Below are 14,531 nucleotides of genomic sequence, written 5' to 3'. Positions count from 1 at the left end.
TTGCCATAATTTTATAAGTTTCGAAGCACTCTATCTTGCATCAACAACAGTTTCGAAGAAATAATAATGGTGGTTGTGAATCTTCGAAGCTTTGTCGAGTATTTTTGAAGATGTAATTCGTCTTTTGTCGGTTCCATCGACCTTCGAAGAATGATTTTGGTCCTTTATATCAATTTCGAAGCTTGTTACTAGTAATAATTCGAGTCATCTAGTCATAATTTCATACTCATTCGAAGCACTTTATTGGTGTTGTTACATCATTCGAAGCACTTTGCTGCTTAGGTTAGTCATGTGCTTGGTTCGGCCCTTTAAAAATTCAAGTAAACATCATTTTTAAGGGCCGCGGGGGTAATGTTAACACCATAAATCTGCAATTTTTATTATTATTTATTATTTATATAATTGCAGGACATGTGGCATCCTCCTACTCATTTGGAGGTTATGAGAAGTTATGAAATGTGAAAAAGATGTTGGAGAATAAAGTGGAGAACATGGAGCATTAATTGGAGGTTAAAGGAAGTTACGAAGACATGGAGGGATATGTGGCATTGTGGGAATGAAGATGGAAAAGTGGGTAGTTTTAGGTGGTTATTGGGTAGTTATTTCTGGAAGTTTTTTCTACAAATATTTGTCTATAAATAGCCATTTATGGCTACATTGTAAGGTCCAGAATTCATAATCAAAGACACTTGATTTCAATATTTCTTGTCATTTTCCTTATCTTAGGAGTAGTTTAACATAGATTTATATTTCGAAGCATTTATTTTCAGCATTTCCATTTCGATGCATTTTATGCACTTTCTTTTCGAAGCATAGGAGTAGAGGTAAGTATTTATTACTTTGATTGTTCACTCAATCGTCCTTCTTCGTCCCTCTTTCTTCTTTTATTTTTCCTTTTCGCTACACTTGGCAAATTTGAAGTCCTCTTCGTTGAGGCAAAAGAACCGTCAACACAATCGCTTGATAATTGGCTTGAATTTAATCTGTAAGGATTTTTCAATCATTGCTGGCACGCTCGCATTTATGATATTTTCCTTCGTAGGAAAAATAAGCCAACATATAGGGATACCAAAAAACATACATTTATATCAGTTACATATTGCACAAGTTTGTACAAGTGTTTTTTGTAAGTAAATTTAATGGTGTTAGTGTTACAAATTAATCTAAAATTATGTGAGGAGTATATGATTATTTTTAAAAGAAACAGTTAGAGTGAGTCAAACAAGAATGAGGTAAAATATTAAAGAGCCTCTATTTTAGTGGAATTTTAGGGGGTTCTGGCTTGCTAAGTTCGTGAGATTGCTAAGAAATGGGTATAATATTTTGTATATTTTGTTGAATCGTTATGAGTTTTTATTGTGTTAATACAAATTATTATAATTGTGTTACGATTGAATGCCCCATAAAAAAAGTTTTAGTCACAAATTATTATGGTTATATAATAACAAACTAATATGAAAAAATTATTTAACTATTGTGATTTTGTTACCAATCATTATAGTGTAGTTTTGAAAAGGCATACTGTATGTATTTTTAAGAGTGTACGATAGTTATGCAAGTTTTATTTCCTGAAAAAAAACCACCAAAGTATTTTCATATTTCATTTATTATTACATGATAATTTCATAATTTTGTGTATGCATTTATAATTCATTACCATTAATTTACTAGATGAATTGTGTGATATTATTTCTCATTTGCATTTTTCTAGTGGTAAATTACTGTAACTTAAGTTCATGAAATACATTTTTTAAATTATTTTTAGCTTTCTTTTAATAGTGATTTGTTCATTTTAACTGTCTAAATTAGACTTGATCTAACTTCTTAGACTTAGGGATTGTTTGAGATAATCTAAATAAGTACACTTTTTGACTTTTTATAAAATATGAGTTGGGTTTGGGTTGGGTTTGAAGTGATGTGTTAGAGAGGTGATGTAACTTAAATAAGATGATATGACTTAAATAGGATAGTGACTTTTTGACTTTTTAACTTTTTTTAAACATACCAAACTAGCCCTTATTTAATACTTTACTTTTGACTCATCTAGTGTAATCCTGACTCCATCCCTAATTTAATGGTTCATCCAGGGCGTAGAAAAACTCAACAACGGTAACTTGTGCACTGCAATTTTAAACATCAACTTCATGAAACTGTATAAGAGGACTTGATGGCTTCAAAAAGTTGAAGTCATGAACACCTAGTTAATTAATGGCTCAGGTTTGTGTTATGTGGTTGTTTTAATAATATAAATTGTTCACTTTATTAGGTTTGTGTCCCGTGCATGTTGACATCATTAAATAATTTAATTACACTTATAGTTTTACCCTTTAAAATTGTGTTCAATTACATAAACAAAATACAATTCATATTTTTTCTTTGCTGTAGTTGCAGTTATGGTTGATTAGTGTTTGGGAAGTTTGTGGGTTGGGTTTTTTTTGATTTTTTACATTAAAAGACAAACTTTTTGCAAAATCAAAAAAAATAAATCCAAACAAAATATTACATCTAATCCCATAATCATTTCACTTTTTCTCTCACAAACATCACATCTAACCACAAAAAAATTCAACTATCTTCCTAAACACTAAAAATTTTTTATCCAATAATATCTTACAACTAAAAAAACCTACATAAAAATCCACTTTCCAAGCACCCACAATGTATGTCTCCTTTATCCAAAATCCCAATAGGAATTATATGTATATATATATATATATATATTTATTTCTTTGTAATCGGACACAATTTTAAAAGGTAAACTAAAAATATAAATTAAATTATTTGATAATATTAGCATTTTTTGTTATTTTTTATAATAAAGAAACAGAAAAAAAGAATTTATAATAAAAAACTAATTATAACGCACAAATAAATAATTAAATACATAAAACAAAAATGGAGAAAACCATGACACCTCAGAGTCAGATTGATAACAAAAAGAAGAAAAAAGATTGGGAGCTCTAAATTAAGGGAAAATGTTTGGTGGCCACAAATTATGTGGCTTAAATGGTCCGAAAATGCCAAAACGACATCGTTTTGGCATTTTCGGAGTTGTTTTGTACCCAAAACGACGTCGTTACATTTTCGGGCCATTTGAGTAACAGAATTTGTGGCCACCAATCATTGCCCCTAAATTAAGAGCTCTAATAACTCTAATTAGTATGTGTGTACCATATGATGTGATGTTTTAGCTTTAGTTTTTTTTTTCTTTTTTTTTTTTGATTTTTCACATCATTGGTCCCAAATTAGAGGAATGTATCATTTCTGCAAAATAAAAATATGAAATAATTGTACTTGAAAACTTACGATACAAAAATGTTTAAGAGCTCTAAATCAAGAATTTTAAAGAAGTTCTAATAGATGGTTCTCACCCATTAATATGATGTTTTGGTCTTTATTTATTTATTTTTTTTCACTACCAGCTTTAACTACCGCTTGCAATAAATCATACAGATTGCTTTTCCTGACCAATGTTTATTATAGAAGCCCCATAGGGTGGTCATATTTGTTCTTTTACTCACGTAGTTGGACTGCAATGTTAAATACGCGTGGAACTTGGACAGCCTTAAATTTATTGTACTGCAATGTTAGATATGCGTGGAACTTGAACTGCATTAAATTTGTTGTACTGCAGTGTTAGATATGCGTGGAACTTGGACTGCATTAAATTTATTGTACTGCAATGTTAAATGAACTTGGTCTGCGTTAAATTTATTGTACTGCAATGTTAAATACGCGTGGAATCTGGTCTGCGTTAAATTTATTGTAGGGACTGATGCATAATATATTGTAGTGACTGCGTTAAATTTAAATTTGTAAATAAGAATACATTTATGTCCATCCAAGTCAAGTCATCCGTTGTCTGCCATTCCGTGTTCTCCTTGGGGTAGAAAAACAAGGCCATCCCGTCTTCTTGGGGTAGAAACTCTTGTCTTTCGTCTTTGGTGTGTCAGGTTCATATTGGGCAAAGAGCAACTTGGTGGGATTGTTAAGACACGGATACAATATTTTGTAAAGTCGTTATGAATTTTTATAGTGTTAATACAAATTATTATAATTATGTTAGAGCATTCACACTAAATGTTTTAAATTTTTAATTAAATTAAAGTTATTTTGTTATTTTAGCTAGTTATCTCTTAACACTTACTGTATCAAACTCTGTATTTTAACTTATTCTTATTAAAATATTATTTTTTTTATTGTATTTGTTAGTCTTTCTTTTTTTATTAAATTGATAAGTTACAATCAAACAATTCTTAAAAAAAAAAAAAAATTACCGTTGATCAGTTGACCGGCCAGATGTCCGGGCGGACTTTCGGGCGGACATCTGATAAAACTCATCTAGCGATGAACAGTACCTCGCTTGTTGTAGCGAGATACTATAACAAACATAAATTTTGACGAACTCCAAACGAGTTTGATAGAGTTGATTTTTTGAAGCTTATTAGTTAAAAAATGATTTTGAAGAGCTCATGATGAGGATGCTCTTACGAATGGATGTCCCCATAAAAGAAGTGGTAGTTACAAATTATTATGGTTTTATAACAAACTAATATGATAATGTTATGAATATTAAAATATTACATACTATGATGGTGAAAAAGTTACTTAACTATTGTGATTTTGTTACCAATTATTATAGTGTAGTTTTGAAAAGACATACTGTATGCATTTTTAAGAGTGTACCATAGTTATGCTCTTTTTATTTTCTAAAAAAAAAAAAAAATCAAAGTATTTTCATCTTTCATATATTAGTATATGATAATTTCAAAATTTTGTGTACGTATCTATAATGAATTGTGTGATATTATTTTTCATTTGCATTTTTCTAGTGGTAAATTATTAAAATTTAAGTTCATGAAATACAATTTTGTAATTATTTTTAGCTTTCTTTTAATAGTGATTTGTTTATTTTAATTGTCTAAAGTAGACTTGATCTACTAACTTCTTAGACTTATTTAATACTTTACTTTTGACTCTTATAATAGAGTAATACTGACTTTGCCCCTAATTGTAAAAGGGAGCAAATAACATCATAAGAGCACTAGAGGTTGTGCCCATAGCTTGAGTGTGGAATGTAATTTGATGCTAGTGTTGAAAGATTAGGGTCTTGTTTGGTTTGGTTTGGTTTTGAGAAAAAAAATTTGGAAAAAAATTTCTAAAATTTTGTTTGGTTTAGTACTTTTGGAAAAAAAAAATTTCAAAATCACTTTTTACCTCCTACACATCAATCAATTACTTTTTCTCTCTCATCTCTCATTCTCAATTACTTTTTCTTTCACACACATCTACTCAATTACAATAAAATATCAAATCATTCCAAACTCTCATACTCTAAAACTATTTTCAAAATATACAACCAAACAAACCAAAAAAAAATTTTAAACTCTTTCCTCAAATTTTTTTTTTGAAAATTTATCTCCCAAAACCAAACCAAACAATGCCTAGAGTTTTATAAACTGTATAAGAAGACTAGGGCCTTGTTTGGTTTGGTTTTGAGAAACAAATTTTGGAGAAAATTTCCTAAAATTTTGTTTGGTTTAGTGATTTTAGAAAAAAAAAAAATTTTCAAAATCACTTTCTATTTCCTACACATCAATCAATCACTTTTTCTCTTTCTTCTCTCTTTCTCTGTCATTTTTTCTCTAACACAGATCTGCTCAATTACAACAAAATATCAAATTATCCCAAACTCTCATACTCCAAAATTATTTTTAAAATATATAACTAAATAAATCAAAAAAAAATTCTAAACTCTTTCTCTACTTTTTTTTTTTTTTTTTTTTAATCTCTCTCCCAAAATTATACCAAACAAGGCTAGATAGTTTTGAAAAATCTCAAGTCACGCGCACCTAGTTATAATTATTATTATTATAATATAATGTATATAATTAAAAATTATTAAAATATGTAAATAAGAATACATTTATGTCCAAGTCAAGTCATCATTCTGTCTTGGGGGTAGAAACTCTACTCTCTAGTCTTTGATATTGGACAAAGAGCAAGTTGGTGGGATTGTTAAGATATGGGTATATCAGTCATGCTGTAGAGTTTTAATTAGAGCTGTTACAGTGTAGTTTTAATGAGTTGTTCACCTATTAAAAAAAAATAGTGAAGTAAAAGATAAAAAATGGAGAAGAAAAAGACAAATTAATACTCTATTAGAGGTCTATTTTTAGAAATCTAAATCATTTTTGATGGGTATATATTTTGTATATTTTGTAAAGTTGTTATGAGTTTTTATAGTTTTAATGCAAATTATTATAATTATATTACAAATGAATGCCTCATAAAAGAAGTTTTAGTTACAAATTATTATGGTTATATAATAAATTAATATGATAATGTTATGAATATTAAAATATTACATATTATTATGGTGAAAAAGTTACTTAACTATTGTGATTTTGTTACTAATCATTGTAATGTAATTTTAAAAAGACATTGTATGCATTTTTAAGAGTGTACCATAGTTATGCTCGTTTTATTTTTTTAGAAAAAACCATCAAAGTATTTTTATCTTTCATTTATTAATATATGATAATTTCAAAATTGTGTACGTATCTATAATTCATTACCATTCATTTACTAGATGAATTGTGTGATATTATTTCTCATTTGCATTTTTCTAGTGGTAAATTATTAAAATTTAAGTTCATGAAATACAATTTTGTAATTATTTTTAGCTTTCTCTTAATAGTGATTTGATTTGTTCATTTTAGTCGTCTAAATTAGACTTGATCTAACTTCTTAGACTTATTTAATACTTTACTTTTGACTCCTCTAGTCTTGACTCTGCCCCTAATTATAAAAAAGAGCAAATAACATCACAAGAGCACTAGAGGTTGTGCCCATAGAGAGTATGAATGTAATTTGATGCTAGTGTTGAAAGATTAGGGCCCTATTTGGTTTGGTTTTGAGAAATAAATTTTAGAGAAAATTTTTTAAAATTTTGTTTGGCTTAGTGCTTTTGAAAGAAAAAAAAAAATCAAAATCACTTTTTATTTCTTACACATCAATCAATCACTTTTTCTTTCTCCTCTTTCCTTCTCAATCACTTTTTCTCTCACACACATCTGCTCAATTATTACAAAATATCAAATAATCCCAAACTCTCATGCTCCAAAACTATTTTCAAAATATACAACCAAACAAACCAAAAAATTTCTAAACTCTTTCCTCAAATTTTTTTTGAAAATTTATCTCCTAAAACCAAACCAAACGAGGCCTAGAGTTTTATAAATTGTATAAGAAGACTAGGAAGGTGTTTGGGGTAAACTAAAAAAGTGTACTTTTTTAGTTTACTCTACTTATTTGGGTCCTATCAATCAACATCTATCAATATCTCCTCTCTACTTTTTTAACAACTTTCTTTATTTTTTTTCATATTTTTTTTATAAAAAATAAAAAAATACAATTATTTAGAACATCCCAAACTACCACGAAATGATTTTAAAAAGTCTCAAGTCACAAGCACCTAGTTATAATTATAATTATTATAATATAATGTATATAATTAAAAATTATTAAAATATGTAAATAAGAATACATTTATGTCCAAGTCAAGTCATCATTTCCTCTCTTATTGGGGGTTGAAACTCTTGCCTCTAGTCTTTGGTGTGTCAGGTTCATATGAGAGAAAGAACAATGATAAGAATTATCAAATAATTACTCAAAAAAATTACCAAATATTCACATAAGGTGTGAGATAGTGATACCAAAAAATATATATTTATACCAGTTACATATTGCACAAGTTTGTACTAGTGTTTTTTGCAAGTAAATTTAATGGTGTTAAGTGTTACAAATTAATCTAAAATTATGTGAGGAGTATATGATTATTTTTAAAAGAAACAGTTAGAGTGAGTCAAACGAGAATGAGGTAAAATATTATATATAAAGAGCCTCTATTTTAGTGGAGTTTTAGGGGTCCTGGCCTGCTAAGTTCGTGAGATTCCTAAGATATGGGTGTAATAATTTGTATATTTTGTTAAATCGTTATGAATTTTTATCATGTTAATACAAATTATTATAATTATGTTACAAAGGAATGCCTCATAAAAGAAGTTTTAGTTACAAATTATTATGGTTATATAACAAACTAATATGAAAAAATTATTTAACTACTGTGATTTTGTTACTAATCATTATAGTGTAGTTTTGAAAATGCATACTGTATGCATTTTTAAGAGCGTACCATAGTTATGCTCGTTTTATTTCTTGAAAAAAAACCACCAAAGTATTTTCATATTTCATTTATTATAATATGGTAATTTCAAAATTTTGTGTACGTATTTATAATTCATTACCATTCATTTGCTAGATGAATTGTGTGATATTATGTCTCATTTGCATTTTTTTAGTGATAAATTACTGAAACTTAAGTTCATGAAATGCATTTTTGTAATTATTTTTAGCTTTCTTTTTGAAAAATCTAGAAATCTCCTAGATGTTGATTTGTGATTATGTATCAATTTTAAGCAGTAAACAACAATCCCAATCAAACAATCAAGACAAATCGACACAACAATTTTATGTGAAAAAATCACAATTGGACACCTCCAATTGTGATAAAAAAACCATAGGCAATTGCCACAAAACAATCCACTAAGAAGATATAAAAGAATTACACAGGTATACTCTCAATTACCTAGCGAATCCATGCCCGAATTGAACCAACCTCTATGTGTCTCTTCTAACCCCGTCTTCACCTCGGAATTGTCTTGACGATTAGCCACTTCAGAATCCACCAAAGCCACTCCAGAATCCACCAAAACTTCAGGCTCGAATTCTTCAGAATCCACCGAAGAACAACTTTCTTTTTTGTATGGAATTAAACAAACAATCCTTTGATGTAAACTTCTAAAACCATGAGTTGAATACTCAATCAAAACATCAAAGAAAACTAGCAAAATATCTCCAGAGATAAACCTTAATATCCAAAAAGAAGATCTGGAGAAGTAATCCTAAAATCTGACAGAAACCCGTACTTATAGAAATCTGGGACTGCGAAGCTCGCTCGAGCGAAGCTTCTCTCACTCGAGCGAGGAACCAAAAACGCGTGTTTTCCATAAGTGGCTTCGCTCGAGCCACGCACCCTTCGCTCGAGTGTACATTCATCTCTTTCAGGTTTTTACACAACACAGCCTTCACTCGAGCAAGCAAGGGCGGACAAGCAACTTTGAATGCAATTTTGCATTTTGCTTCGGGGCTCTGCCCCCGACCTGCCAAGAGGCGCTGCCCCCTCGACCCTCGCGAGCTGACCGGGCAGCTCAATCCCGGTCATAATCAGCGAAGTGGCAATCTTGAAAGCATTAACATCACAAACTTCTCTGCAATGCACAATTCGGGTTGGATTCGCATCTAAACACTCATAGCCTCACTGAAATAAAAGTGCAAAAACAAATACAACTTAAAGGAGTTTTGTCAAACGGGGTTGCCAAGAATAAAAACCTAACAATCTCCCCCTTTGGCAATGCCGTGACAAAACACACCTAACAAATAAAATTCTAAACACCCCAACCCTTACAGTCAATAAAAACAAGCTTCTTTCTCAAGGTCATGATCTGCAAAACAACTATTAGTGCCACAATCTCCAAAACAACTATTAGTCCCACAAGAGTATATAAAAAAGCAATAGACATATGACACGATTATCTTGAAACATGAGATAGAAAACATAAATAGATGAAAACTAAGACTCATGAAAAACAACTCTCAAACAACAAAAACAAGATCATAAACCACACAAGCAATGATATGACGATGAAAATACCAGGAACATGCAAGAAGGAAATAATTAGCAAACAATGCATAGCAACATACAAAACAACTTGCCAATCTCCCTTACCAAACAAATCAAAGTGTTCATGCTAACAAACTCTTGTAATGATAAACCAAACTCCCCTTCACTAAAAACAATGAACAAGAAGAAAAACAACAAAAATAATATGGTGGAGCAAGCCAGAAATCTCAGATTTGTACCTTAAAACACACAAGATTATCCAAGAAGCACAATTACTAGTAAACACAATGTGCACAGTCTGTAGAAGATTCCTCATGAAAGAAAGTGATGCATTACGTGAAAAGCATAGATCCCATGATAAAAGTGTGTGTGTGACTCTTGGAGTTCGACAAACACTAGATTCAATCCTAGTAGTGATCTGAAAGTTGGACATCCGACAAGAGAATCTAAGCACAACAAAGGAAAGTCAAACCACTAGGAATCAAGGGGTATTTGGTGAGTAAAGGCGGAGGCTCCCCCTCAATCAATGAATCCTTTATTTTTTCCTTTATTTTTTCTTTCTTTCTTTCTTTTGCACATATTTTCTTTCTTTTGCACACTTATTGGCGGCTGACACGCTCAAGAGTATGGAAACCAAACCAGAGAAGCATGGATATAATAAGGATGGCCTGGTTGGTGACCCTGAGGTAGCCTTTTCTTCATGGCTGGACTACAAAGAGTAGAGGGGAAAGCCCTGGAGATGCAAAAAGATGGAAGATGGTTAAGAGACTCAACATCACCCATGATATGCTAGTATAGGTCAATTCCTCTAGAAACGCAAAAGATCAAAGACAGAAATCCATAGAAAAAAAACAATCACTAAGGCGGAAGACTCCAAAATTTGTTAATCCAAGAGTGTGTACAGAATGAGACATACTAATAAAAAAACTCACACTCCAAAATGAGTAATGACCACAGAAAGCACACATATATTAACATGTAATGGATATTCTCATCAATTCCAATATGCACCAAGGACCACTCAAAAATTTCAAGCTTGCAAAACCATACTAAGAAAATCTTTTTGGGATTTTTTTTTTTTTTTTCAAAAATAAAGCAAGACAAAAAAATGAACAAGCACACATGTAATGACCAAAAAAAAAAAAACACACAAAAATCCAAAAACTAAAACGACAAAACAAATTAACACAAGTCAAGTTTTCTCACCCAAACCGCTTTAGTACAAACAAAGTTGTGAGAATTGCGGTTCTTGGGTGGTGTCTTGACATTGTGGTTCCCTTCCCTTTCAATGGGAACCTGTCTCGTCATGGTTTCCAACTTCCTATTTCTAGGTCTAGGTAAATACAACCTCTGTTCATGTTTGGTCTCAAGCAAATCAAAATAGCAAGGTTTACAATGACCCTTAACTTCCTTACGACCAATGAAGTGTCTCTTACCTCATGAGATGTTAGAATTTCTTTCATCTTTATGAGACACTCTCCCATGCAACTTATAACAATAAGGGCGAATATGACCGTGCATACCACAATGATGACAAATAAAAACAGGGTGTACAGGGTGTACCTTCTTTTCTTTTACCTTACCAACTCTAGGAAGTTTGAGAAGTCCATCCTTATGATGAATTTTTTGTTCTCCCTTTCCTTGAGTTCTTGTATCATGAGATGTAGATGAACTCTGTTTTTGCTCTTTGTCATTACCAAAGCCAATGCTACTCTTGTCATAACAAATTTGTTGAGACCCAATGATATTGTCCAAAGTCTTTAATCCTCTGTTCCAAAGACCAATGGTAGCCATAGCACACTTGAGTTCTTCCTCTTTCTTGATCATTAGTTCTTCCAAAGCAACTTGAGACATCTCGAGAGTTTCAATTTTTTCTTCATATGTTGCATAGATTTGTTGTAGCTCGTTCCTCCCTGTCTCACAAGTCAAGAGTTTTGCACAAAGAACTTGTCGATCATTAGCTATCTTGATGGCATCAATCCTAGCCTCGGAAATCTCCTCCTTTAGTTTGACATTCTCACTTTCACATGCTGTGAGTTTCATAGTGAGTTTGTCATTCAATTTGAATAACTTAAGAGATTCCTTATACAACTTTTCATAAGCTTGCTCAAGCTCTTCATCATCACTTCCCGAGGATTCATCATCAGTGGCATTCTCAACCAGGCTCTTCGGATACTCTGCTCGTCCTTCAGTTTCGGAAGTCGCCATGAAAGCAAGGAATTGTTTATGTCCCTCTACGCCTTGATCTTCGTTGTCACTTTTGTCTTCATCAGATTCTGATTCATCATCCCAAGTGATGGCGAGGGCTTTCTTCTTCTTCAAACGAGTGGGGCATTCTGAAGCAAAGTGGCCAAATCCTTGGCATTCATAGCATTGAACTCTTTCAGAGTTTCCTTGTATCTTTCCTTTCTCCTTCTTGGCTATAGAATTAATTTTGAATTTATCTTTGCCTTTAGATTTATGGGTATGAGTAGATTCCAAAAGATTTGGATTCTTTTTCAAAAAAAAATTTTTAAATTGTTTAACAAAAGCAGCTGTAATCTTGGAATCTATCTTACAATCCTCATCAGAATCCTCTCCAACTCTATGAGCACTACTGAAAGCAATATCTTTTTGTTTCTTTTTGAAATTCCTATGTGCCTCATAAGTTTGGAGATTTCCAACCAAGTGATCCAGCTTGAGGTTGTAAAGATTTGCACTTTTATGAGTGTATTTTGTTTCTTTAATCCACTTGGTTGTGTCTTAATTAAAAGTGAAAATCTTAGTGTGTAACTGTTCTTTTTCTTTCTTTTTTTTTTCTGTCCAGATTTCTATGAACAAGAAGAACAAGAAAAAAAGGCTACAAAGAGAAATTGGAAGAGCTCCTTGTATCGTTGATTGCATCATTATTTGGTAAGGACAATTGGTTATTGACCCTTTATGTAGCTAGCTTGTTGGATTATGTAATTTTACAAGGAATTGTAGTTTGAATAGAATTTTTTAAAGCCTAAAAACTAAGATGGTTTTGCCAAATTTGTCTCAAATAAATTGTTTGGTGCTATTGTTTTCAGCAGGATCTTATTTGGTAGATTTAATTCAAAATATTCACCGCTTGAAGCTATTATTGTACTATTTATAAAATATCATTGAAAATTATTTGTGACGGTAACAAAATGGTCACTAATACATTGTAGCCATTTTTTTTTTTTTACATTTTTACGACGACAAAACATCAGTCGCCATAATTAGGTTAGGCGGTCGCAAATAGTATTTGTCGTCCCCACATTCACGGCCCCCATTTGCCGTCCCATGGGCAGTCAAAAAAGGTCTTTTGTGACTGTATTTCTATTATTTGCGATAGCATGTAACGGTCGCAAAAATGCTTTTTATAGTAGTGATAGAAAAACTTTTAACAAAATATCTAGTTATTCAAAGAACCATATAGCATCATCACAACCAAATCATGTTTAATTCAACTCATTATATTACTTTAAAAGAAAAAGTAAGAATACACAATTTCTACAAATTTGATAAACTCAACACTGGGGGTAAATATACCACGAAGTCCCTAAAGAGAGACCCAATATATATGTATACATAGGTTTACATCAAAAAATATCCCTACATTTGCTGGCTATTAATGCGGCAGGAAATAGGCACCCAAAATCATCCATTTTTTTCACTTTTTACCGACTACAATACGGCAAGACTAATGGACATCCAAAAATATATTCTCATATTTGTCCAGCGATAAGCTCTACACATGGCAATTGGGCACCTAAACTTCCCCGCGCAGGTAGCAACTATACACAACACTTTCCCAAAACCAACTCTTTACCCAGACTCACATGCTATTTACCTCCCCCTTATAATCTTTTCAAAGTTTCAAAGTAGTCTTTCACCATCCAAGCAATTGTGGCAAATATAAAGTGACAGTATCCAACATCTGAAGAACATTCCAAGTTCACAATTCCATTCAAATACCACTTTAATATTAAATGCCAATCATCAATTTAAAGAATTAAGGATCAATTTCATTTTCATTTCATTATTTCTAAAACTTCAAATTTAGGGCTTTTTTTTTTTTTTTTTTTTTTTTAGAATTTGGGCCTTTAGCCCCTCCAACATATACAATATCAATCTTCATAAAAAAACTTCCATAATCCATGGCTAAAAGTAGAAATCCTAAGAAAATTGTAGAAAAAATACTATTTTTGTAAAAAATTCAATTTATAGACTCAATTATTCATCAACTCATCAATGTCATCGCAATACCACATAATCATCTTCAAATCAAAGAGATACAAGATTAAAAGTTGTCATACCTCAAGAATCAAGACAAAGAAGCTAGGTTTTTGAGGAACTCTTTGAAGAATCCTAATCCAATCAGTAGAATCCAAGATTTCCAAGTAAACTTCACTTTTTGCAAGAGCTTTTAGCTTGAATCTTAGTGTAATGAGAGATTTCTAGAGAAAAATAGCTAGGGTTTTTGGAGCTAGAGGGAGAGGAAAGAAGGGAAAAGAAAAAGTACAGAAAATTGATCTAAAAGATACATTTTAAGTGGCTGATATCGTGTAAACTGCTTGAGCGGTATTTTCACCGCTCAAGCGGTAAATGAAACCTCTCAGTTCTCTGTCTACTAAACGAGATACTGGGAACCCCCTCATCTTTGCTCGAGGGACCACTTGTTCGCTTGAATAGTCCTTCGACTTGCAAGACAAACTACTAGGAGCACCGCTCGAGCAGTTACCTAAAACAAATTGTCACAATTTCACTTTTCAGATCCATCAATCTAAATATTTTGCAA

Source organism: Camellia sinensis, chromosome 11, assembly GCF_055761805.1.
Source record: "Camellia sinensis isolate YWXY chromosome 11, ASM5576180v1, whole genome shotgun sequence".
NCBI lineage: Eukaryota > Viridiplantae > Streptophyta > Magnoliopsida > Ericales > Theaceae > Camellia > Camellia sinensis.
Note: the sequence above shows the minus strand (reverse complement) of the source record.